Source organism: Fundulus heteroclitus, chromosome 11 (genome assembly GCF_011125445.2).
Source record: "Fundulus heteroclitus isolate FHET01 chromosome 11, MU-UCD_Fhet_4.1, whole genome shotgun sequence".
Taxonomy (NCBI): Eukaryota; Metazoa; Chordata; class Actinopteri; order Cyprinodontiformes; family Fundulidae; genus Fundulus; species Fundulus heteroclitus.
In genome coordinates this window covers 37,704,543-37,730,782 of record NC_046371.1, presented here as the reverse complement: position 1 = coordinate 37,730,782, position 26,240 = coordinate 37,704,543, and the positions used below count along the sequence as shown (strand labels likewise).

General features: G+C 40.8%; 1 protein-coding gene and 1 long non-coding RNA gene across 6 annotated transcripts in view; one reads left to right on the top strand and one right to left on the bottom strand.

Annotated features, from left to right (window-relative positions):
- The window catches only part of robo3 (roundabout, axon guidance receptor, homolog 3 (Drosophila)), a 272,135-nt gene that overhangs the window by 161,058 nt on the left and 84,837 nt on the right, over positions 1-26,240 (bottom strand). The window lies entirely within an intron of this gene.
- LOC110368865 lies at positions 994-4,018 on the top strand. Its single transcript, XR_002428482.2, has 3 exons — positions 994-1,037; positions 3,650-3,742; positions 3,843-4,018. It is a non-coding gene; the product is annotated as an uncharacterized LOC110368865 (long non-coding RNA).

Sequence of the window (26,240 nt, the reverse complement as noted above, 5' to 3'; positions counted from 1 at the left end):
TAATAGTATGTGTATAACAGTAGTGGATATTAGCAACTAATCAGCTTTGTGTTCAGGTGTGTTTGTTTGTGGAAATGTTTGAAGAAGGAACAAAAATCACATCCGGCTGGGTCAAACATGATAGACCTACACAAGACCACTGTGGTCCGACTCATAGTCACACAGTTCTTACATCTAAAGACAGTAAGAATGATTTCAAGACCAAGTAGTGTTAGAGTTTTCATTGTATTATTTCTGGTGGTTGTGACTTCATTCTGTCATTTCTCAGGTAAAAATCTGACCAAACAAATGTCACGTGAGATGTTCCTCAAGGCTCCATTCTTAGGCCACTTGTTTTCAATATCTGCATTTCGTCTTGCAGATTTTTACATTACAGCAACACCTCTTACCACGTCTATTCCTCTGATATACAGTTTTACATTTTTGTTTCACCCCATCACCAGGCTCATCTATAGTCACTGAGTAGGTGATTCTTTTATCAATATATGGAGGGGCACAGCTTTCCTCCAGTTTACTACAGGAAAGACAAAAGTCCTTGTTTTATTGTTAAATATGCAACCACATTAAAATATTTTAGATCATACCAGAAACCTTCAAGGAGGTTGCTCACTCTAGGGTTCCACTGAAGGTGGAAGTGCAGCTGATCGCAGCTGATCACAGCTGATCACAGCAGATCACAGCTGATCACAGCTGATTGCAGTAACTCTAGTCAGTCACCCTCCCACCACGGCGCTCGCCTCTCCTCCACCAATCCGTGCGCCGCATGTTCTTCTCCGCCTGCAGATGGAAGTACTCAAAAAATGTGATCAGCTCCGCACCTGTTGCATTGTCCTCTTTGTGGTCACATGGTAGTCATGATTTGAGATGATGGAGCAAAGCAGCAATGAGGCGGTGGCAGGCACATGTGGAAATAAGGGTATTTTAATGGCAGAAACCTACAGAAGGGAACCAAACAGGAGCAGGAAAACAGGACGTCACAACAACGAGGGAACAAACACACAGAACATAAATACAGGAGAAATCAACATGCAACACAGGTGAGTCTGATTAGCTAATTAACTCAAAAGCCTGGGATCCTGACATAACATTAGTAAAATGGGACATATCACAGGAGTTGTTAAATCACACACTAATCATTTTTCTATTTTACAGCATGTCATGCATACATTTTTTTCAAGCATTTTTTTTTTTTTTTTTTTTTTTTTGCAGTTTGGCACATTTTATTTTACTTGCTTTCTACCCTTGCTAGAGTTTAGCATAATATAATGTTAGATATTATGAGATTACAGATGGTAGAGCTGCTGAAAGCAGTTACGGTAGAACAACAGCTACCTCACTGACACTGAGGACGGCACAGCGGTGGCTTACATAGACAAATGGACAGTTATCTTGGGGCAGCGTGTACATGTGCATAAGCCTTGGAGCTAATGCTCTTTCACTGTCTAGCAGGGACATGTCTCCCTCAGACAACATAGGAGGAATGGACCGCTCCTGCAGGGGCGTTTCTTTGCTGATCTACATTTAAGCTGATGTAACTGAGAGTAAGGAGCTTTCGTTCCTCATTTTCCATTTTCCTGTATCATGATCATTATGAGAGTCCAGTACTGAAGCTGTACCATTCTGCTGGCTTGTTCAGATTAAATGTGTTCAAATATAGTTTCTGCCTCTTTTCTTACTTAAGAATAACTGTATTATTACTGTATAATATGATTGAATTTGACTTTGTAATTGCCTCGAGATGACGTGTTTCATGAATTGGCGCTATATAGATAAAATGAATTGAATTGAATTGAATTGAATTGAATTAAGAGGTCATCAATAAAAGAAGACCGCTTCTCCAAGGTAAAGGACTGGGAGGACCGCCGACAGGGGGTGGTAATCCTTACAATAAAATGGGGATAAATAAACATTTAGATGTCTTGAGCTGGTAACTATTGTACATCCTTCATGTGCTGGTAACTATTGTACATCCTTCATGTCACTTTGTAGTGAAAAAATATACACTTTGATAATTGTGCAAGAAGAAAAGTGTTGGTTATGGATATTGTGACAATAGACTGGCGACCTGTCCAGGGTGCAGCCCGCCTCTCGCCCATTGACAGCTGGAGATAGACACCAGCAACCCTCAGGACCCCAGCAGGGATAGACGAGTTAGAAAATGGATGGATGGATGGATGGATGGATGGATGGATGGAAATAATGGCTGAAAGATCTGTTTGATGAGCAGTCATAGATTTGATCAACATGTAACACAACAGAGACTAAAAAAAGCCCTGTAATATCCTTTTGGGAAAAACAGTTTCTAAAGACCTTTTAGTTTATTTTCAGAATAGTACACCATAAAAAGAACAACAAGAAAATGTTTAAATGAGAAAAGCCTGCCAGGATCATTTCAAGTAAAAAAAAATCAGATCATAGTAGCCCTTAAAGACAAATGATTGATTACAAAGAACAAAGTCATCAGAGCCTAGTGTCAGTACATGCCATGCCTCTGTAGTAGCCTTTAATTCAAAATATGAATATAACAATAGCAAAATCAAAAACAAGTAACAGAATTTCAAAATACTTAGATGGAAATATCACAGACGGAGATATCACAAACCAGTGAGAGTGTGAAACACCGTGTCCAGTTTGAAGATTAAACTGTAAATCTCCCTGCTGCTGCACACTGACTTATGTCAGAGCCACTTGACTAAAAGACAAAGCCGATCTAAAATATAGTCATGATAAAAGAAATGACCCTGCTGTTTCAATTATAGGACTTAAAGTCACAGAACATGATAACAACAATGTCATATACGTGTGTGTGTGTGTGTGTGTGTGTGTGTGTGTGTGTGTGTGTGTGTGTGAGAACATACTTTTGGTATTTTGCCACCAAAGTGAGGACATTGATGTGGAGTGAGGATTATTTATTTTGTTCGTCACTTTTTGGGGGCTGGGTTTTAGTAGTAAGATGTGTGTGAAAGAGAGAGAGGAAAAGCGTTCTAGGGTTTTTGGAAGAGTTTCCAGGAAAAAGCCTCTTTTCTGTAAACAGAAAATTAAATGACTTAGGTTTTCAAAGTTGTATTCAAATTAATCACTGAAATTCTGGATCAAGGTCTTTTGTACTGCAAGACCTCTGGAATTTACCCACTGAGGGCCATTAAATGACATTTCTATTTTATTTCCAGGAACAAAGTAAAGATGTTTGGCCATAACGCACAGCAGCTGTGTCTGTCAATCACTAAATTGCTGAAGGGATGAACTCTATTTGTCTTGAGCCAAATTAGCAGTCATCTGTCCAGAAGCTAAAGATTGGACAAAAACTGGGTGATCAACAGGACAATGACCCCATCAGCAAATCCACAACATAATGGCAGTAAAAGAAAATCGCATCTCAAGCCAAAGTCTGGACCTCTACCTGATTAAATTTTGGAAGCAGGACTTTAAGAGATGTGTGCATTAATAAATGCCTACTAGACCACAATAATGTGTGGGCCTAAGATTTTCAGTTACCAGATGAGAGACTGATAAAATCACCTGTTTCATTTATAAACGTTGCGTGCATCGTTTCTATCATCTGAGGAAGGTGTGCAAGGTGTGTGGTGTGCTCCACAACCTGGGACTGAGGCATGGCATCACTCTTATTCTTGGTCTCCTTCCTCCTCAGACTGACAACTCACAGCCCCTCCTAAACAAGAGGAATTTCAACATTGAGCACAGCTCCATGAGGATGTCATCTGATGTTTAGGACAGTGATAAGGTTTTTAACAACTTCTTTTAATGTATTTGATATAACGTCACACAATTGATTTAAAACTGCTCTAAGTTCTTTCATCAATTGTTTCTGTATGATTTTGCAGAACAACATTTTTCAGCACCTGTCCTATTCCACATGCACCAGATGCTCGGGGCCTACAGGTGCTGGGGACAGCCGGACCTTTGGTACCCATTGCCCCCTCACTCTCAGCCTCCTTGCCACCTGCCGACTCAAAGACAACATATCAGCCCCTGTGCTGTTACCTCTTATTTACACATTTAATAAAGGCCTTTGTGGGAAATTGCATTTCTTTACTCTTTTCTCCTCGGTTGACATAGTTAACCATAAAATAACAATGATTAGCTGACTCATTTAAATAGACATTAACATTCATGATGTGCTTTGCATTTGCCTGTAATGATTCTGTATGTGCATGTGCGTTCATTGCTTAGATTCAATGACTTTAACATCATTCTCTGCCTGCTCAGCTCAGCTCCTGCCATCAGGTCTGAGCAGCTAAACCTACAGTAGCTCTGGTTAGTGAAATCGCTGCACCTGCTGAACCCACTATATATCCTCGCCTCTCCCAGTGTGTAGCTGCCAGATTCTTGAAAGCCTTAGTGTGAGTAGACTAACCAGCGTTCCTTGTTTGCCTGCTTGTGATTGACCAGTGCTAGCCTTGTGGATTTTGCATGTTTGGCTTGCCCCTGTCGGACTCTCCAGCTGGCTTTTGTTTCTGGACATTGAAAACCTGAACCATCTTACGAGCCAGCCTATCTGCATCTGCCTTTTAGAAACCTCAGCCTGTTGCTTGCCTTACTGTGTCTGACCCAAGCCTGGACTACCAATTCCCGTTTTGTCTCTGCCCCACACTCGACCTGCCTGAAGCGGACCGTTCATTCAGTGATTCAGCTCAGTCGAATGGATCCCTTGGATCCACCTGTCAGAACCAGTGCAACTTTCTGAAAAGTGGCTCCAGAGTGTGCTCCAGTTCCCTTTCTTGCTACACCAGTATTTCAATAAATCTTTTAAACTATTGCTGTTGTTTGGCTGAAGTATTTGGTCTCCAGCTTCTGGGTCATTATATGACCATTTATGTTAAAATGTGCGCGTGTATAGGGAACAAATCTTTAGGTGCAGCTGTGATCTATGAAGGGGAAATTGTTTGCTGGTGTGTGGGTGCATGGATTTATAAGTCTGGATTTTTTTTTATTTCTTTTTTTGCTGTATGGCATTTTTTGGGCATACTATACATTTTTAGTTTTGATCCTATAGTGAAGAACTTGCCTTGGCTGTAGGAGGCTGTAAAAGCAACCATGGAATTGTCACTCCATTTGAACACCCACAGAAGCCTCCCATTGAAACTTCCAAGATTTCAAACACCATCAAGGCAGAAACAAAGTATACATGCATCAAATTATAGGGCTTTACGTGGTTCTATATATCTGGAGTTCTCGGCCCAACTCCTGTTGTAATCTGTTAGAGTGGACATTGACATCATGAGCTTTCCCTGCTAATGGCAAACATCATTAGCTTTATGAGAGCATCATCAGTTCCAGCCATTTTGTCATCATTTGAACTGACCTGCAGTATTGTGAAACTCAGCTCGTTAATGCACAGAATCCCAAGCCGGGGAAAACATCCCAGCTATGAAACGGGCCAATTATCTGCCAGTGTTTCCTTTCTGGGCAGATGAAGCCGAGCTGATCTGCCAACAGCTCATTAGGAAATGACTAGCTGAGTCTCTTGAGCTGTCCTCCATTTTGATATTCAAAACAAGGCTGTGTAAGCAAATTCAAAGCAGAATTGGACATCTTAGAGTGCAAACACTGATTTCCTTTCTTTATCAAGTTACAACCGATGAAGCCACTAAAAGTACTGTCAATACCAGAGGCAGAGAAAAAGGCCAATGTAAAGATAATTGTTAAATTCTAGTAAACTAAGCTCACGGTGCCGTTCTATACCATTACTGACAGGCTGTCATCCCAGTTTGTATCCCTTCAGATAATATCAGAAAAACTTGCAGACATTTGCTTGCCAATAGATGATATTCTGTCCCATAATGACACATACAATTTTCTGCATGGAAAAAGCAACAGTGTCACTGGTATCTGGCTCTACGTTTGTTGGCTCATAGAGCTGAGTGGAGCCTGTACCAGGAAAAAAGTGCTTAAGCGGCATCAGCAGTGTTTCCTGCAAGGGCACCTCACATGTTTTACTGAAAGCCAAGAAATCTTCTTAAATCTAATTCTGAGAGCAAGGCAGTGCCAATGATGCCTGAAGATTAAAAAATGTAATGTTGTTAGGGAGGGAAGGAACAACACCAAGGGAGTGTAAGGGGAGTTAGGGACTGCGATAGTACTGCTGAGGTATAAATAGAAGCTGTCCTACAACATTGATCGAACTTCAGTGGGAATTAATGAGGGACAAAAGCCGTAGCTGTACGTGTTTGTTATTGAGAAAACATTCAGAGGATACATTTTGATGGTTTAAACTATGAAATACTCTTTCACAAAAACATTGAAGCACCATGTTAGGCAGCCTGAAGGAATGGTCAGAATTATGCACACATGCAAATAAATTTGGGGTTTAAATTTTATTTTAAACAGTAATCAGTTAGTGGTGTAGAATATACCAACATATATTCAATAAATTTGAATATGCATTTCTAAGAAGCTTGTCTGTTAGATTAAAAGTACCTTTTGAATAGATCAACCTTTAAGCTAGTTTTAAACCGACCTTTCAGTAAGCCCCCATTTCTGCATGAAAATTTTTTCTTTTTTTATTGGTCAGATGCTATAATCAGATTTATTTTTAAACATAGTGAAAATTTATTTTTTAAGGTAGACAAAAGCACAACAGAAATAAAGGCTTTGAATCATCAGTCTGTGTGTTTCTCATAGAAATTTTGATTTTGACAAAATGTCCCAGTTCAGCCAAATAAACTACAAAAGCTTATGGGGTGTTTACATCGAATGTGAATAAGGCTGCCTGAGCGGGTGATTTACATATTATCCCTATGCAAAAGTGCTGCTATGTACTTTCCTCTGAAATATTTTATTTTCTTATGTTCTGTTCATGAACTGCACTTTCAATTGTCTTGTTACTGAAAAGTGCTGTACAAATAAACTTGTCTTCCCATGTGTCAGGATTCTGTGTTCCTTGCTCTACTAACTCTGCTCCACAGGTGGCTGTAGTTGACGGATGGGCGTGGCCCACACCTGCGGTTCATAGGAACTGTGTTCTCTGGCTTAAAAGGAGTGCGCAGACAGCTGGAAGATGCCAGAGTGTTACCTCGTTGTGGTATGCTCGGGCCAAAGACCTGTCACCCGAACTTCGTACCTGTGAGTTTTTGAAATCCCCGTTTTGGATCTAACTTTGTCTCCTGTCTTCTCCAGTTCGTCATGTCTTTGGATTTGCTCACCTGTGTTGGTTGCGTGCATTGAAGACCACCTCCCTGAATCCCTGCCTGCTCAGATTTTGCTCTGGCGTCTCCCCTCTTACTCCCTTGGTTTTGCCAAACCGGGCGAGAGACCCCCTTCCTGGATTCACTCTGGTTCTTCCAGCTGCTCCTCCTGCCTGTCGCCGCAGTGGTGCTGCTCGGGCTCCCCGCCTGTGTAACATCTGCCAGCCCTCCAGTCATTCAGCCATCTTCTTCCATCAGAGAGTTATGGTCACTGAACTCCTTTTCCACTCATCCCCCCGATAGGTCGTCCCGACCAAGCGGTGAGCAGAGCAGCGTCTGGAGAACTTTTCCCCTGGTTCCACTTGTGTTAATTTATCCTCTTTCTTCCCCGCTCGGACGTTCCAACCTTGCCTGTTGCACATAATGTGTGTTTTTTCCTTTGAGCCTTAAATAAACATCTTAGAAACTGTTCCTGGGTTCCGTCAGGTGCATGTGGGCCAAACACCTTAAAACCATGACACCATGCCTTAGTGAATTGAGTTACTGAAATAAATGGACTTTTAACCAGGTTGGTAATTATCGCATCTATGATTTCATAAAGACAATATATCTTTCTAGTTATAATTTAACCTCAACACTAATTGCTGTGTTTTTTTTATCTGATTGGAGAAGAGATGTCGTACTGAAACCACTCAGATGCCTAAAAATGCACAGCCCTCTGTTGAAAAGGGGAAGAAGTCTCTTGGGAGTTTCTTTAAGACTGCTGTGGCCTCTTCCGCTTCTCCTATACAACCCGAAGATGTGGTTAAGGCAGAGTTAAACATCTACCTCATGACTCCTACCATTGATGGAGAGGAAGACCCCTTGGCCTGGTGGAAGTTGCACAGGATTAACTTTCCACAACTATGCAATATGGCCCGCAAGTATCTTTATGTCCCTGCCACAAGTGCTCCTTCAGAGCGTCTTTTCACTGCTGGAGGGAATATAGTGACTTGCATTCACTCTTCTTTGAAACCAGCAAAAGTTGACATGCTGATTTTCCTGGCAAAAAATCTGTGAGCTTCTAAAAATACAGAGACAAATCTTTGTGGCTGATAGTGTCATACGTTTTTTACACTTTACAATAGTTGTTTGCTGCTCTGAGTGAATATATAATTTATATGATTGTTCAAAAAGTTTTTCTTAGGATTTAAAAAGGTCATACACTCGTTTAGTGTTTTACCTATAAAAATGTCAACTGGTTGAAAGAAGACATTCGTTCGCTATACTATCCTGCTCTTTAGTATGTTTGATGCCACTGACTGGAGATCAGTCGTTAATTTCGTATCTTATTTTATTTATTTATTTATTTATAGACTGTCCTGTTAAAATCTAACAGTGTTTAAGGAGTGGAGTCCATATGTTTATATATCATTTTTCATGAAACATGAAAAGATGTTAATAAGGTAAAGCCACAGATTGGTTTCGTTTATTGTTGTAATCTGTGTTTTAAATAAATCGGATTATTACGAAACAGATTTATTTGTATATGTTTAAAAAGACATGAGAAATTAAACTGGGAGAAAAAAATCGCATTAAATTGCAATATTAAGATAAAAAAATCACAATAAGATTATTTTCTAAAATCGTATTATCCCTAGTATATATATCTATATACTGTATATATATATATATATATATATATATATATATATATATATATATATATATATATATATATATATATATATATATGACAAATCGCGTCCATTGCGGTTAGAAAATCTTGTTTTTTCCTATCGCGATAATATTGCAAATGCAATTAATCGTTCAGCCCTAATATATATATATATATATATATATATATATATATATATATATATATATATATATATATATATATATATATATATATATACACACACACACACACACACACACACACACACACACACAAAGGTTTACACAGCTTACACAGTTTACAAATCTGTTATTACACATGCATGCCTATATTGAGTCTGTTTTTTTTCCATAGCAGGTCTGAACAGTAAGAGGTGCAGTATCAGCCCTTCGTCCTGCATCTGCACCAAGTGACCTCATCTTTAATGGCATAAAACTGAACTTCACAGTTATTATGAAATCTAATCAGTATTGTGCCATTACGCATGGCTTTACCTTATTTAATGTTCAATAAATAACTCTCGGCCTGTTAGGTATTGTCTGGTGAATATCAGCCCAACAATAGTTGAAAGGTTGATTTGAGCGCTGGCATTCTTTTAAATGGTAAATGGCTTGTACTTGTATAGCGTTTTAACTAATCTGACGACCACAAAGCACTTTACACTACGATCAGTCATTCATCCATATACATAAACACACACACACACACACACACACACACACACACACACACACACACACACACACACACACACACACACACACACCCTGATGGTGACAGGGTGTGTGTGTGGTGACAGGGTGTGTGAATGGCAGACAAGGCTGCCATTCGTTGACGCCACCAGGCCCTCTAACTACCACCAGCAGGCAATTCAGGTGAAGTGCCTTGCCCAAGGACACAACTCCTGCGCCACTGTCGCCCCAACAGCAAACTTTGCACACATATAGAATATACAAGTGACAACTTCTCTTCAAGTTCAACAATATATTAACAGAAAAAAAAATTACATCCAGGTTCATTCCGGGTCTAAGTTAGATAACCAAAGTACATCTTAAAGAATGTGGAATGAGGTTAAATTAGCTTGTCTCATTCATAACAACATTTGATATGTTGTTGTAAGTGAACCCATTCACAATGCAAATCTGACATATATTAAATAATTTTCAGGGAAATAACATTTTAAAGAATGATTTGCTCAGTAGAAATCAATAACGTTTCGGACACTTGATTTCTATTAATGGGATTATTTCTCAGGGAAATAATAAAAACTTGAATTGGTAGCTTAGGAAGCTTAAGGGTGCTGTAGCGGACCATTGACAGGAAATGACATGTCAGGGCACTTCCTGTGGCCATGGTTTACATTAGCTTGAGGAGTTAATGTTAAAGCTACACAAAACACCATTAAATCAACATTAATGTTCCCTATTACTGCTATAATAATGCTTGTAGCACTATTGAATGATGTTTAAAATGAACCGTAGTTATGTTTAACTAGGGTATTAGCTGATAGTGATCCTGGAGGCTAATAGAGCTATGCTAGCAGACATTCTGTGCTAATTTTAAAGCCTTTTAAGCTCTATTTGGTCGTAATGAGCGGACTGGACAACACAAACATTAATGTCCCACCAGTGTATAAAACTCTAATGGAAATAGAGTTTGTTATAACTAAATCACACCCAAACACATCAACAAAGCTTTGTTTCAAGAACGCTAGCGAAAGCTATGCCTGTTAGCTCGGTCAAGCTTTAAAACATAGTGAAAATACATTACGTAAACCTTTTTAAATGATTAATCCTCTATCACTCCCCCTATAATTTCTCTCTGCCAAACCTCTGTGTTTGTCTGGTCGTGGCGACGAGGCGTCCAGGTGCAGTGAATTACTCCAGGGTGAAACTGGTTCTTCAGGCAGGGGCGAGGAACCGGGTGACTAAGGGGGGAAAAGGTTATTGTGAACCTTTATGTGAACCGGGCTCCAGCGGTCTGCACCCAGGCTGTGATCACAGGGACCTCCACATGGCCTCCCTGGTGTAGCTGCTTCTGGTGAGGGCCTGCAGGGCACTCAGCTCGATCTGTCGCAGGAAACCTCTCCAGACAACCTTGTCTAAGATTTCCTGCAACAGCTTGAAGGGGTGATTTTTTTAGATGAACTATTCTCCTGCAAAAGTCAGCTTGGTTGACCCTGCAGATGCTTGTGAGTCTATGAACCCCCATGTGGCCCACATGGGTGGCTTGTCTCCCCAGTGTAGAACTCATCTGTCCTCGAGGATCCACATGCATAGAGTGAGATAAATCTGAGGGAGTTTGGTACATAGCAATGTTGGCACACCCTGCTGTTATGGGCAGTACCTTGATGCCTGTAAAAGTCTCACATTTCAGTGTCTTTAAACTTACAGTGTGATTTTATTCCCCGAGGGGCTGATGCTGGCTCACAAGCCCGCCTGCATGAAACAATTCTGTTAGCTGGGCTACCGGCTACTTGCCTCACATAACAGAAACGCTGGGCCCATAGCTGGTTGAACTCCAACAATTAAAGAAAATAAGTGTTAAATTAAAGGAAATTAGTGTGCAGAGCTGCAGAAGCGGCCTACAATCCTCACCCACTTATACCAGTTCTGTCATGAGGAATGGGACAAAATTCCAGCAAACTATTACAAGACCCAGGACAGGCTGCCAATCCATCGTAGGGCATTAAATAATCTAATTGTTGATATAATTCAACCCACTGACTGTAGAAGCTTTCCAGGACTAATTTCCTCCGTCTTCACAGAAGTGGTTTGAACATGAAATAAATCTAATAGAATTAAATGAGATACTGTGTTCATTCATTGCTATTGATTCAGAGCACATAGCCAAAGCAAAAGGCCGTGTGCTGGACTGGTTTCAACAGAGACATCAGCACATTCAATTATCAAGCCAATGAAATGAGCACACGATTTCCTGCCCACCAACCAAATAAACAAAGATGCAAAGCTGAAGGATGAGTGGGATCTGTTGCAGTCGGCTGCTCTTCATGACCTGTCACCCTGTGGACCTAATCCCCCTTCAATACATCCAGATAAAGTTTGCTACCTTTTGCCTCGCTCTCCCCATGGTCTGCAGTGCTGCGCTTAAATGGGAAGAAGCAGACTGCAAAGCCTCACTGCTCTCAGCCCAATTAAATGAGGCTCATAAATAACATGAACAATGGTGTATTCCCCTCTGGCGCTGTTGTAATCAGCCTAAAGCCACCAGGGCACAGAGGTAACAGTACACATTCGCACGAAGGCGGAGTACACAAGTGGCTCCGGGTAAATGCAGATTATATTTGCCATTATTTTGGCAAACGATGGGTTCTCAAATTCTGAGATAATCCCTGGATTACATGATAAGGAAACATGTTTTAATGTTTCATTAATTGCTTTGCTGCCACGTGTGTTTGAAGAGACAAACTCACCAAGCAGAAGGCAGGAATGCAAAGAAACGAGCCTAAAAGCACCGTTATGTGAGACATACACAGGTCTGCGTGTAAGGTTTTGTGTTTAGTAACAAAATATACATCCCAGCTTCCTTTCTAATTGAGGAGGCTAAATTTATTCTACCCCTGGAGTTGCTAATAAGTCGTTTGGGACTGGCGCTCTCTGGAGTCTGTGCACATTGGCTATTTTTTTGCATCTTTGTTTGTCTGTTATGCTGTGCAAACCCAGCACCAATCTGCAGCATAATGAATCCCTGTACTTGCAGCAGACTTCCAGGATAAATTGGATTCTGCTTGTGTTTACTGATTGTTGTTATTTTAATTGGTTGTTTTTTCTGAAAGATTTCTATGAAAAGTGATGACAGGAGCCACACACAGCATGTTACATTTTTGAAGAGGTCTGCTGCCCCGGTGTCGACTGTAACTATCAAATTTGGGATCCCAGATGGTCCTCCGTGGCCCTGGGCTCTCTGCTTTCACATCAGTGGCACGTAAATGCATTCACATCATTCTCTCCGTACTCATTAGAAAGAGGCTCCCTTTTATGCTTTTTCCATGTCTGCTTAATTCCCCACACTGCTCCTTTTAAATTTGTGCATGACCACAATTAAATTTTAATGTTTCTGCCTCTGCCGTGACCTGGAGGCAGAATCTGTCTCTCATCAGCTGTAAAACGGGAAATTAGCAAAACTCTATTGTTAATTATGGATTCAGTGAGAGTGGAAAGCGTTGTTTATGGGAGCGAAGAGTTATTTAAAGCAACAAAAAACCCGGTGGTACGAAAAACTGTCTGTATTAGTAGAATTCACGGCAACTTTAAATTATCCCATTCTGACTTTATGGCTGCACTAGAATCATGTTGTTGTTTCTCTCCTGAGTGCTCTCACAATGTCATGTTTGCTAAATAATAAATGTTGATGTAGCACCATGCTGCTCAAACTTGCATTATGGATACCAAACCAGTAGATTATATAGTATAGGTAAAAATATTGTATCCTTTAAAATGAAACTATTTCTATGTAGTAAAATACAGGTCTTGGCAAATGCTTTCAACACCCTTTCAACATTTCAACAATTTGTCATGTTAAAGCCACTAACATTAAGGTAGCTCCATCTCTCGCTATAACCCACATGCGTTTTGAATGGGGTGGACCAAATTGGTTTTACATTGGTTTTTTATTCAGATCACTCGCAACATGCCCATTTATTGCAGGCACTTTTTTTTGCTCACTTAATGTAGCGCTTCTTATTTTGAATCTTTGAAGATCTGGTCCCACTTCACATCGGCTTATAAACATACTGTCTCCATGGGGAGCCATCATGCTGTGGTGATCAGAAACTGTAAGGAGCTGATTAAGGCAGGCATAACCGTCCATCGTTAATCCTTGAAGAAAACCTGTTAGAGGTGCAAAAGACTTGAGATTGAAATACTTTCTAGTGGGACGACAACCCTAAACATACAACCATATCCACAGTGGAAAGGTTCAGATCCAAACATATTCATCTGTTAGAATGCTAATTGAGGAATAATAATGTTTATACATCTAGAAACTTCAGTCTCTAGATGTGTGTAAACTCAAAATATGCGTGAGGAAAGCACATACATAACTCTTTACCCCCTTTCTCTACATTATGTGTTACATGTAGACACACTTGGGGCTCCCATGTCTCATGCTTCTGAGGGAAAAGCGCGGTCCACTGATCACAGAGGAGTCTCCTTAATCTGCCTAGCTGGACCCGAAGCGTCGAAGAGGAATGAAGCAAGTAAGAAAAAGCAAAGTGCAAGACAAAGTGGCAGTTTGACTTGTTCTTTTAAAGACTCAAAACAAGAAAGGGATGTACGCATGTGAGGAGAGAGACAGAAATGAACTCCTGAGCAAGACAAGAACACACGTGAATTGTAGAAAAACGGAAACAGGAAACTGATGGGAGTATGTTGATCTACTTGGACTGATATGGGAGGAAACGAAGGCTGAGGGTGATTTGATTCCAATCATCCCCTGAGCGTTTCACCAAACCAGAGATTTCATTAAAATGTGCCATCATTGTTTTTTCAGCACCTTCACTTACCAATTGTTTCCCCCTTGAATGGCTATTCCCACCAAAACAACATTCAGCTGCAGATTACCGCTACCCTCTGTATGTGTCGTCCACCCAGCAGGACCGAACACAACCCCCACAGACGGACACAGACGCATTACTTCCTGCACTGATTATGGATGATGGTGCTCACCACTTACATCGTTCAGTTCAACTAAAACATCTAAAACGAATGTTAAAACAATCAGTGTTCCTAAAGTATACAGGGCTACAGCATGTGGGCAAAGAAATGAAATGGAAGAGCATCACACTGCAAAGCTTCAGGTGGAAAACCTGATTATAGCAGTCGTTAGACACATGAGGCTTCCAGTTTAAACTGCATTGCTTGAACAATGCAGCAGAACACCTTAGAGCAGAAATGAAAGGGAAATGGATGTTCTGCCTGGAACCTCGTATTGGTTCGGGGGGGGGGGGGGGGGTTCAGTGTATGTGCAGGAACAGCAACAAGTGGTTAAAAAACACAGGCAAAAAAACATCAGCAGATCTTAGGACAGTTGGACAAATCAACCGTGGTATTAATATTCATGAAGAAAATTGACCAAGAAAGTGTGTTTATCAAATGAAGGTGTATAAATGAAGTGTTTAAATAAAAATAATAATAAAATTATAAAAGTGATATCAGTAATGACAACCACAAAAAAAGATGCAAAGTTACAGATATAGCATTATCACACCAAATAACAAATATCTAGCGAGCGCAAAATACATTTGGAAAGAATATACATAGGCATAAACAACTAAACGATACAATTTTAGCTTAAAACTAGATATATTAAATTATATTTCAGGTCAATATACAGGATTTGGCGTGTGTTGATGTTCTATGTTTGCTGCTTTTTCTCAAAAACTGGCCTTTATGTAACTTGAGAGGGAGGGCTTTGTTGCTGAGTGGGTCATGTGACCTAGAGCCCGGCGCTAGGTCACATGACCCATTCTTGGTTAACAACAAAACAGATACAACGCTTACCTGATGAGACATGTTTTGTGTTCTCTGATGTAGGATTTAATCTAGGTGAATGTAACCTTGTCTTTACCAGTAACTCCATCACTTCTCAATCTGCTGGTCCAAACTGGTCCAAACTGGTCCAAACTGGTCCAAACTGGTCTGCTATCAGATTCCAAAACACGGAGGGTTTAGTTTTGTGACAGTGTAGTGTTGCCAGTGGCCTTCAACAGCACTAAACCTGGAAATACAGGTCTAGTGGCTGAAAGGTACATGGTGCTACTTTAACAAACATATTTTGCCTGTTTTATATTCCAACAATGCATAAAAACATGAAGCAGTATATATCTGCATTAAAATGAAACACTCTTTCACACTAGTTTGGCACCATTTACCTGTTCCATAGCTTATGGAAAATTGTTCTCTGCTTGGGAGAATTTGGTCAAGTTTGTAACTGTGTAAAGCTGTCATTTAGTTAGATTAGCAATAACTGAGTGTTTTTCTACCCCTTAACATAATCTTGGAACCATATGACTGAAATTCTATTAAAATTGGCAAGGCTGTCATTCCTCTTCTTCTTCCAGTGATTCACCAGAGGCCTTAAATCCAATGTGAACCCAGCTCTAGAAGTCCCAACTCTGCATGCACACAAATTTAGAACTATACAGAAAATGCAGATGCCCTGAGGAAGCGAGTCAGTGGGTTCACAGTGAATTAGCTTCTACTATCATGAAGAACCAGCATCAAAACGGTCATTTCAACCCGTGTCACAAAATCGATTTACGCAGGTTCTCAGAATACTACTCAAAAACATAAGCAGGGACAGAATTTACATGATTTGGCAGATGTAATACAAACAAATGACCAAAAAAGTAATTTAGGACATTCCAGGACGAGCTGGATGTGGAGCTTGTTCAGGGAAACGACAGCGGCTCAGAGCTCATCAAATGGCCCATTTTCACACAGCCTGTGCACGCCAGCCATATCTAATATAGCCTTGCTAAACGCTGTTCTTCAGCATCAGCGAGCTGTCTGAAAATGCTCCTTCCCTCACCGCCTCCGCTCACGGCTGCCTAAAATTGCTTGGGCACATTGCCCTGAAACACTTCTGAGTCTTCAAGGCAGGGCCAGTGAAAAAAGTGTTAATTATGTGGGAGTCAAATTGAGCTTCTTAGTGTCGTTTCTTCACAACATATGATCACATTAGGAGCATCTAGAAGCAGAATAGAACAGTCCTGATTGGGAACTTGAAATACCCTCGTAGTTGTCATGTCATCTGATGCTGAAAGCTTGGTTTTCACAAGTGTTTGTCTTCAAATGATTCAATTTACCGAAGCTAACTCAATTTGCTCCTCCATTCATGCATGCAGAAACACGCTGCAGGAAAGCTGAAAGGCTGACAAGTGAGTGGAGCCAAAAAATGACACTCAAAGCTTGATTGATTTGGATTTCTGTTTATGTATTTAGCAGTGCAAAGTTTTTGAAGATGGATTTCTCTTTTATAAGTTGATCTGACTGAATATTGCAGTGAACAGCAGTGCTTAAATGCAGCTAGTGAATAGTTAATACTGAAGCACAACCGTGCCTCCACTTAATTTAGACTCACAAACAGAACGATGTTGTGTCTTTTTATTCAAGCCTTTAAGGGACAGACAGTTTAAAACATCTTAACTTGTAGAAGACATGTGCAGATATGTTATCTCATCTTTGATTGTTATTGCCCTGCTGTTGATAACCTATTTGCATGCAGAACCTTGATCCAGAATCTATACAGGTTTAAGATGTACAAGATAGAAAAGTCTGACAGCGGGTTAGAAAAATAAATAAAATGGATCAGTTTTATCAGAGGATAACATGCCCAGGGAGCAAAATAAAATTAATTTCTTGCCATCTAATGCGGCTGTTTTGCAGAAATTCTTAAAACAAACTGATGAACACGAAGTGCGATTTTGCTGGTGGTGCAATGAAGAGCGCACATCAGCGTTACATACTCACAGCCAATGTAGCCAACCGGCAAGCAGATTACAGTAATTTGTTCATGTAAAAGCAACAACAAACGTTGGATTGCAAATGCAAAAGATGTGTAGGAACGTCAGCTAAAAGTAGTTCTTTAGGTTTAGCACCCAATTGCCCTTCATTAGATTTAAAGTCAGATTCAACGCTCATTTCTAAATCCCTCTGAAAAACCACAACAGTTGACCAAAGTGCTCCACAAGGTATACAAACTTTCAAATAAAGAGTAGAATAAAACAACAAAGTAAAACAAGTAGTAAAATAGTAGGACAAAGAGCACATTAGAAGTAAAAGCGAGGGTACATCAGAGTCTTTGTAGCAGTAGCATAATAACATTACGGTTCTTATTAAACAGACCAAACAAGCCTGAACTAGAGGAAAACAATGTTTTTAAAAAATGCTTTTAAAAAACAGATCTCAAAGGAAGTCTATATAAAAAAAGAGAGAACATTTTGAAATAAGAGCCTTCAGGTACTTAAAAAAACAGAATGTTTTCTAAATGTCCTGAAAAGGTCAAATCACTCAGGTATGACTTGAACCAATTCAAGACTTTTACTCCGACATGGGACACAAGATGGGAAATGCAGATGTTGTGCTCTACATGTTGAAGCAGAAGACAGGACCAAGAACAGGAGGACAACTGGTTTTCTAGAGTTAGCTGGTAACAGGTGAGTTTTTGCTCTGTAAATCATTAAAAACTCTCTAGAGAGCTGTCTCTGTGCTGCAGCTGTTTACCTGGTTACCTCTTCTACCAGCCTTGATAGAAAAGGTAGCTTTTAAATGATCCTGAAAATGGAAAGAACAGAGCAGTCAAGGTTGGTCCTTCTGAGGAGAGGTTGTACCACAGCATGTTTGAAGGCGACTGCAACACAACCAAACATCAGGGAGAAGTTCATCGCATTAACACTACAGGGTCTGATCATGTGAAAAATAAGACCTGATGGAGTGTCACGGAGGAAGAGAGGTCACAACTGCATCAAGCTGAGGTAGATGTATTTTAGATTGTAGAGGAAGGCATTTAGAATTAGACATCTCTGTAAAAAACAACTAAACAAAGAAAGTTTTTAGAGGGTGCAGATAGAGGTGTGACAGACGATGGTTGACAAAGATTTATGGCACGGTGGAGAGTTCTGGACAGCAATCTGCATCTGCAGTTTTTGAGCAAAAACTGTATTTGGGTTTAGGAACAGACAGGCACAGATGGAAATGTCTAGACAGGAGAACCGTGATTACGGCCCAGATGTGCTGCGTTGTAACCAGTCGTTGGTTTGAGGTTCTGGTTCTAGGTGCAGGCTTGTAAGATGAAAAGAGAAAAAGATGCTGATGGAGATCAAAGAAATTCTCAGAAAACTGAGCTGCTGTTGATGAGAATGAAAAACAGCGTTTGTACAGAGCCGCTAATGAGCTGCTTGGAATCCTGGGATATGTAGTATTGCCTGTACACATCTGTTTTTCTGAGGCTGTTTACTGCAGCTGGTAAAAACAGGGGAACCTGAAGAACGGTCTTCCATCCAGCCTTCATGCAACATTGATTGCTTCTATTGATCGTGTCTGTCCTTCAAAATGAGGGCGACTGCTCACATAAAACACTCCAATGCACTGAACGCCACAAACACAAGGACTGACACACGTCCTCGCAACAGCCCAGAGTAACAGCCATGCTGTAAGCATTAAGAGCTAAATAAATGAAGAAAAAGCTCTCCTCTACCTCCCTCCCTCTGTGCTACTCCCTTCCTCCATCCTTGCAGGTAACAATGTGCACCGAGGTCAGGCAACAAAGAGTCATGGCTTCCTCGGTTTAATTTGAGTGAGGACAAGCTGGAAATCTCTTCAGTTTCAATTGCCTCTGCTGTCAGGCTGCTTTCCAACAATGAAAAGGGAAAAGATGACCTTGTAAAGCCAGTGACCAACAGAGAAAGCATTAATATTTCACTCTGCTGTGGCCTGTTGCTCTCTGTGTCTCTCTGAGGTCTACAGCAAACCTCAGGCTGGCCAAGCTGCCCTTTGGCTGGCTAATTATTTTACCTTTACTAGCTTTAGATGGAAGAACAGTATTAAAGCATGTCTGGGGCTGCTGTTTCTCTGTTGCATTATATCTACAATGTTTATTTTCTATTTGAAAAGACTGGCCATCGTGATACAGTGCCTTCTAAAAGTATTCACATCCCTTGAATCTTTTTTATATACAACCTCAAACTTTCTTTTCATATCACCGAAATGTCAAGAGATAGATCATTACAACAATAAAGCATGACTGTGTAGCAGAAAGCAAAGAAAATTAGGTTTGGGTCCCAAGCATTTCCACAAGTAAACCTAAAAATTCAAAGTGTGGTGTCTTCAGTCCCTTTTGATGTAAAGCTCCTAAATAACATCCAGTGTAACCCACTGTATTTAGAAGCCATCTTATTTATTAAAGGTATTGTTTGGCTTCCAGTTCCAGGGGATATCACCTCATCTATTGGCTGTCCCACTTGCCAATCATTGTGACGCGCTGACTTAACACCAATGTGTGTTCTTTCCTTGTTAGTTTCCTCTTGCTGTGCATGCACACTTCTACTGGTTATATATCCAGTTAGCTTTGGTTTCAGACATTCATTGTAGCTCAGCTGCTCTCACTGCATACTTTGTAAATGGCTGAGAGTCATAAGATATAAACTGTCTTCTAAGTTTATATGAGGAAGAGGAAGGCCTTAGTAGAAAGAAATAAGACCAGACTGGATTTGGGAGGTTCTTTCTTTTACACCATCCCCCTGAGGAGCAGAAGACCAGGTAAGATGGTGTTGCACAGGTGCAGTAATTTAAAAATGACCTACATTTTTATAAAAAACCTTCATTATACCTTTAATATAGTTCAGATTTGTGCAATTTAATCTCAGCATGAATCCAGATGTTCTGTGAAGACATCAGAGGTCTATTCAAGAACACTGGTGAACAAGCTGGATCTAAACTGACCACCCCCACCTGCAGCTGATACCTGCCACGCCGTTTGTCCCCAAACACCGGAAGGAATTCCATCACATACTGTGATTTACATCCAAATTTTACAAATTATGAAACAACAATGGTAGAGTGAAGTATTTCTACCTTTACCCTGTCAGCCGTAGAGCGTGTGGGTCTGGTGGTGTAGTGACACTCTGTCTACAGCGTTAGGAGGGTTAGGAGGGTGAAAGTGGCTGGGTGAGAGGCAGGGTATACCCTGGACATGACACCTGTCCATCACAGAGACAGACAGGCAAAAACAATCATCAACACACATCCCTGTTTAAAGTACAAAGTGAGGACCGTACCTTGACTTCCATTCACTCTCAAGCCTTTCTATGGCCTAACCCTCACCCTACACCTAACCTATCCTTTACAGGTTTATACCTAACCGCAATCTAAACCCACCCTAACCATAACCTTAATTATAACCCTAATTATAGCCCTAAACATAACCATAACTCTATACCTAACCATAGCCCAATTATAACCCTAAACCTAACCATGTCCCCAATCGGACCTTTACAAAAAACCTTTCCTAAGTTAATCCTCACTGGAATAAAGGTATATAAGGACTATTGATACTTTGTTCTGACCATTTCTAATAAACATTTTTCTTTCTCAGTGGCACCCCCTCCCAAACGGGAGAGGAACGCAGGTACGACTTCATACTATTTCTACCTGGGTAGACACAAGGAGTTGGGCTCTTGAGTGACAAGTGTTGGCCCGTGCCTTGCCTTTGACTCCCTACACCAAACTTTTTTGGTCAAACGACTGATTTAAGGGGATGTCATCATGATACTAAACCCACCCTAAACCTAATTGACACCTTAGTCCTAAACCCACCCTAACCCCTAGCCCAGAAAAAAGTGAGGACCAAAAAAAGGTCCTCACTTTATATCAAAGTCCTTACTTTACCAGTAAAGTGAGCAACAAATGTTCTCACCCAGCTGCAAGAACAAGAACACACATACACACCCTCACTCACTCAAATAAGCCTAACCTGCTTACTTTTTGGACAATGGGCAGATGCCAGAGACAGAACCCACAGATGCGTGGGGAGGACATGCAGACTCCATGTAGAAAGACCCCAGGCTGGGATTTGAAACCAGGACCTTCTTGCTGCAACAGATCAGCCTCTGGCATGCAGATACGCATGTGGAAATGTTCCCTCATGCATGGCTGCAGATGCACATAAACTGCCACATGTCAGACAACACTCAGCTCTGCGCAGAGCTGCCATTTCTGTACGTCAATTATCAGAAACAGGTTGTACTTGTATTTAATTGAAATTTAGCCAATAAAAATGAAACGCTCTGCCAAATTACACATCCATGACGGGCTGCGGCTGAAGTCCACAGTCACATGCTGCACACTTGTCAAAAAATTACCCTCGGGAGGGAATTAGATTGAGCAGCAAACCAGTCAGGAATTAGCATATCCAGATGCAGCCTGCTTAATTTGATTCCTCCACTTTAATTGGATTTCATCTGCTGTGCGGTCATAAAACTGGAGACCTGCGCACGGATCACCATCACCGTTCTTGGCTGCTATCAAACCAATATGAGTTAGGTGTGCTAATGAAGACAACAGTGTCACACAAAGCCCATCTGTCAGCCTGCCAATTATACAGCTACATGACAAGTGTGCTGATGCTAGAATTGTAATTCCTTTATTTAGACACTGAAGCACTCTGCTTAGATTGCTATGAGACCCAACGTCTTCTCTTGCTTTGCTCTCTCTGTTGTGTTTCTCATGTGGCATGTGTAAGAAACACCTTTGTTTTAAATGATATTAGGCATTTCATGATGTTACACTGAGTACCTCTCAGCGAAATAGAAAATGCATGTAGATGCTGTGTAGGTCAATGCTGTCAGTTACCCTCTGCCATATGTGGAGTAAATGTTTGAGGAAGAAAATTAGCTGCAAAATAAGCATGCATCAGCAAGCTCCAACCCACATCTTGATATTCAGCAATGCGTTGATATCAGAGCAGTTCAAACCATATATTTACACACATCATATAAAAATGCATGTAACCATTTCCATATTGTTTCTAGTTGTTAAAGAGCAGAATAATGATATTTTGTTTCTCTTTAAACTCTGTTGTTTACATCCATTTTCTTATTTTCAGGTAGAATTGCCTTTTCTGGGTCATACTTTTGGGTCAGCTTCACCCAATTTGCTGGAACAGAGCTGGTGTACCTGAGTCAGGTGTGCAGGCTGTCTTTCTCACACTCACCTGTCCAGCTCTGCTCATATTCCTGTGCATCTGCGGAACCCTCTATATGGAGACAGGATCAGGTGATTTTCTAAATGACGGCCTAAATGACAAAATAAGCTATTTTGTCATTTAGGCTGTGTATCTCATGACTTTTTTTTGTTTTTTTATTTGTCATTTATTATGTTCCATAGGCCTTGCCAGATTCTGATATTGTTTTAGGCTGTTTGGGTTTTGCCACATCAGCACTTCACTTCTCTGGTTAGGTTTGTTGGATGTTTTTCCTTGTTAATGAATTTCTTTACTTTTAGCCTTCTACTTTATTTCTGTGTTTGTTTTCTCTTAGAGTTTTGTTCTTGTGTTCTTGGTTAGATTATGTCTTTGTAACTTTTTTTTCAGTCTTTCCCCCTCAGCCATAGCCACCATTCAATTAAGCTTATCCAGTTCAGCAACGCCTTCTCGTCACACTCATGTCTCCCACCTGTCTCACCTGGTATTTAAACTCCCACTTCTCATTTGCTCCTTGCTGGACTATTCTGCAGCCATGTTACGTGTTTCACCTCATCTGCTGTGTTCATGCCGAGCCTGCCTCTGTTTACCTTTTGGCCAAGTTGTAAGGTTTTAATTTTATTTATTAAAATTCTTTATCTCACTTGGGTCCACTCCAAGAAACACAGTTCTGACCACACAGACCTGCCGTTTTGGGAGATAATGAAAGCTAATTTTTTAAACCAGGTCCCAGAGTGGAAAAATATGAAAATGTCGGTTTTGTGGTTCCGTGTGTCCATGCAAGCCGTAACGCGCATGCGCCTCACTCTCCCAAATACCGACAAACATGGCGTCGTTCATGTAGTATTCAAGCTGAGGTAAATATGCTGATTATATCGTGGACTATTCTGTTCTAACAAGCCCAGTGTTTTTTTGGGTGTTTATATGGCAGGGTCACAGTGCCACCAATGGGCCGTCCTACCTACTTGACTGTTTTCAGAGGTACTCAGTCCTCTCGTGTGGACACGTTTGAAAATGAAGTGTGTTTTTTTTTTGTGTAGATGGGGCACAATAGTTCCTGTCTCTCTTCGAGGTCGGCCGTGCTTTTCCTTTGCTCTAGCTTTCCCCCCCCCCCCCCCCATCCCCCTCTCCGCTTCTGCTGCTATGTCTTGTCTTTCTGAGCACTTTCTTCATATCACCGAACTCTGAAAAGCATGGATCTGGTAAGCTGGTCTCTCAATGCTATTGATCAAATTATTTCAACGGATAGGCAACAAAAGGGGGGACCCGTCCGGTCCTGATTTGACTCATTTTGTGGGATACACCCTACATTCCTGGATGGAAAATGGTGTGTCTTTCGACTTTGTCATTCCTGGACGTTAGAAACGTTTGCATGTTTGGATTCAGGATACTTGGATTTCTACTTATTGGATTTGGTGGATTTTTGATGTATTAGCAAATACAGCGGATGTCGGTAGCCATGTGGCCTTGATCAGGCTGCCGGCTGCATATGAGGCGCTCACTAAGGCGGTGAACGGACAGATCTGGAAGGTGGAGGAGCCAAAAAGCTGGATGTGCTGGAACGCAGACTGGCTTTGGTGGTTGAACTCAAGGGGAGATGGGATAAAATCTGGAAGTGAAGCGCGGAAAAGCCCAACAATTTGGAAAATTGGATTTCACAATTTGGAGCCAGCAAAGACTTAAAGCTGACGGGAAAGTCATAGCAGCTTGCTTCATAACAAATAAAATATTTAGTCTCCCTATCTCTACTCCTGGATTGTTTTGTCGACAAAGCTCAGAACTCTCCCCTGCTCCCTCCTCCCCCGCTGACATCTGCGGATGCTTTCTGAACTGTTGGCCGGCTGATAACATCAAGGACAATGGCCTCTGGAGAGTGTTCACGGCAATATAAACACTTCACCCAAACAGTCACACATACTGATACTTATAAAAACTAATGAACTTAGACGCGACTAGTCTCAAATGTTTACCTTCTGCTATATGTGTCTCGTCTTATTTGTGTTTTTTTGTGCATATGCAATGAGGTTTTTTACGTAGGATTTCTCATACTGTAACGTTTTTTACATTATAATAAATTCTTGTCTTTTTCTTGTCCTCCACTATCCCCGTGTTGTTGTTCTTCCTTCAACAGAATTTCAAGGGCAGCGCCTCGTGGGCTCCGTGTAGACGGGGTCCGGGGCTGTTTGGAGGAATGCGCCTAACGGCTGCGCTGATAGCAGCGGCCGACTGGCTGCGTTCCTTGGCAACGCAAGGCCTCAATCAGTCGTTTCCCCAAAATGTTTGTTTGTTTAAGTGTATGTGATAGACGGTTGTACTGGAACTGACTTTTTGATTGCATTGCAAATTGTAATTGATAATAAATTTGATTGATTGATTGATGAGACCGTTTTATGATGACCCCTCCAGACTACATTGACGTCTTTTGGCCAGTTTGTGACTATTTTGGCATTATGTTTACAGTCACTGACCATTTGGAAGTCCTGTTTGGTTGGATCCAAGCTTTATTTTCCTGGCTGATGTCTTGAGATGTTGCTTCAGTACTTTAATGTAATGTTTTTTTCCTCATGATTCTGTCTATCATCAAACTAGAGGACATATAGTATCATCAAAATGTTAGAGCTTTCTTTTTTGTTTTTTTTGGAACATCCTCTCCAAGTGACTTTTCAGCCTATATTGTTACAGGACTCATTTTACGATTGATAATGACACCTTACATACTACTAGCCTTGGCCAGCATCTTTACAAGATCTTTAACTTTTGTTCTAAGACTGAAGTGCACCAGTACACGTTCATTTCTGGGGAACAGAACCAGTCTCCTGCTGTTGTTACCCCATCATACTCGGTCTATGCTGCTCCTGACAGGGTCAGATTTAAAGGAACCAGGTAATTCATTGATTCATGAGGGCTGGTGACTGGTTTAAAGCTGGGTAGGTTTAATGCATCCCAACAATTGTGGATAAAATAAGTAGCACTGAGAGAATTGGAGTACTAGCACTTTTCCCTCCACTTTCAAACCGGTATTAAAAAACAAATTATTAAATGCAGACTAGACTGCTGTCAAACTAAGGGTTTCAAGGGAAGATGTTTTTTGACTAATAATACTCTAATGGCATGCAAATATGACAACTTTTATTCAAATCTAAATACTAAAGACTAAAGAAAGAAGAGCCTGTGACTAACATAAGTGCTAACTGCCTCTATATATAATTGTATTTTTTAATTTTATTTTTATTGTGATTGAATTACATGGCAGCCTTGCCTGACAGCTGAAATTAGCAACCATTTTATAATTCAGAAGCCCTTGGTGTGAATCTATAAATGTTCTGCTCTGTGCACCAACACCCTGAGGTGGGACTATGTTCTATTAGCTGGAGCCAAAGAGCTCACAGCAGAGCCAGACATCCATCGTTCTTCACTTCAAGGCACAGCAGGGAGCATTCCATTTATTTCCCTCTGACAGGAGCTAAAGACCAATGGTCAGCTACCTGTGATGCTTCTCTCCAGTTATGTACATGTTAATAACAGTGAAACGTGCTTTAGAGCAAGAACAGGGCAACAGCAGACAACGAGGCACAGAGTGGAAGAAAAGGCAGGGAAATCAAATCCATGGTGAACTGACTGCAACTAGGGACACGCTGTTGTTTTAATTCCAGATGATTACGTCTAAGTTTTGTCGGGGTCCAGCCAGACACGCACTGATAGAGATAGCAACCCCT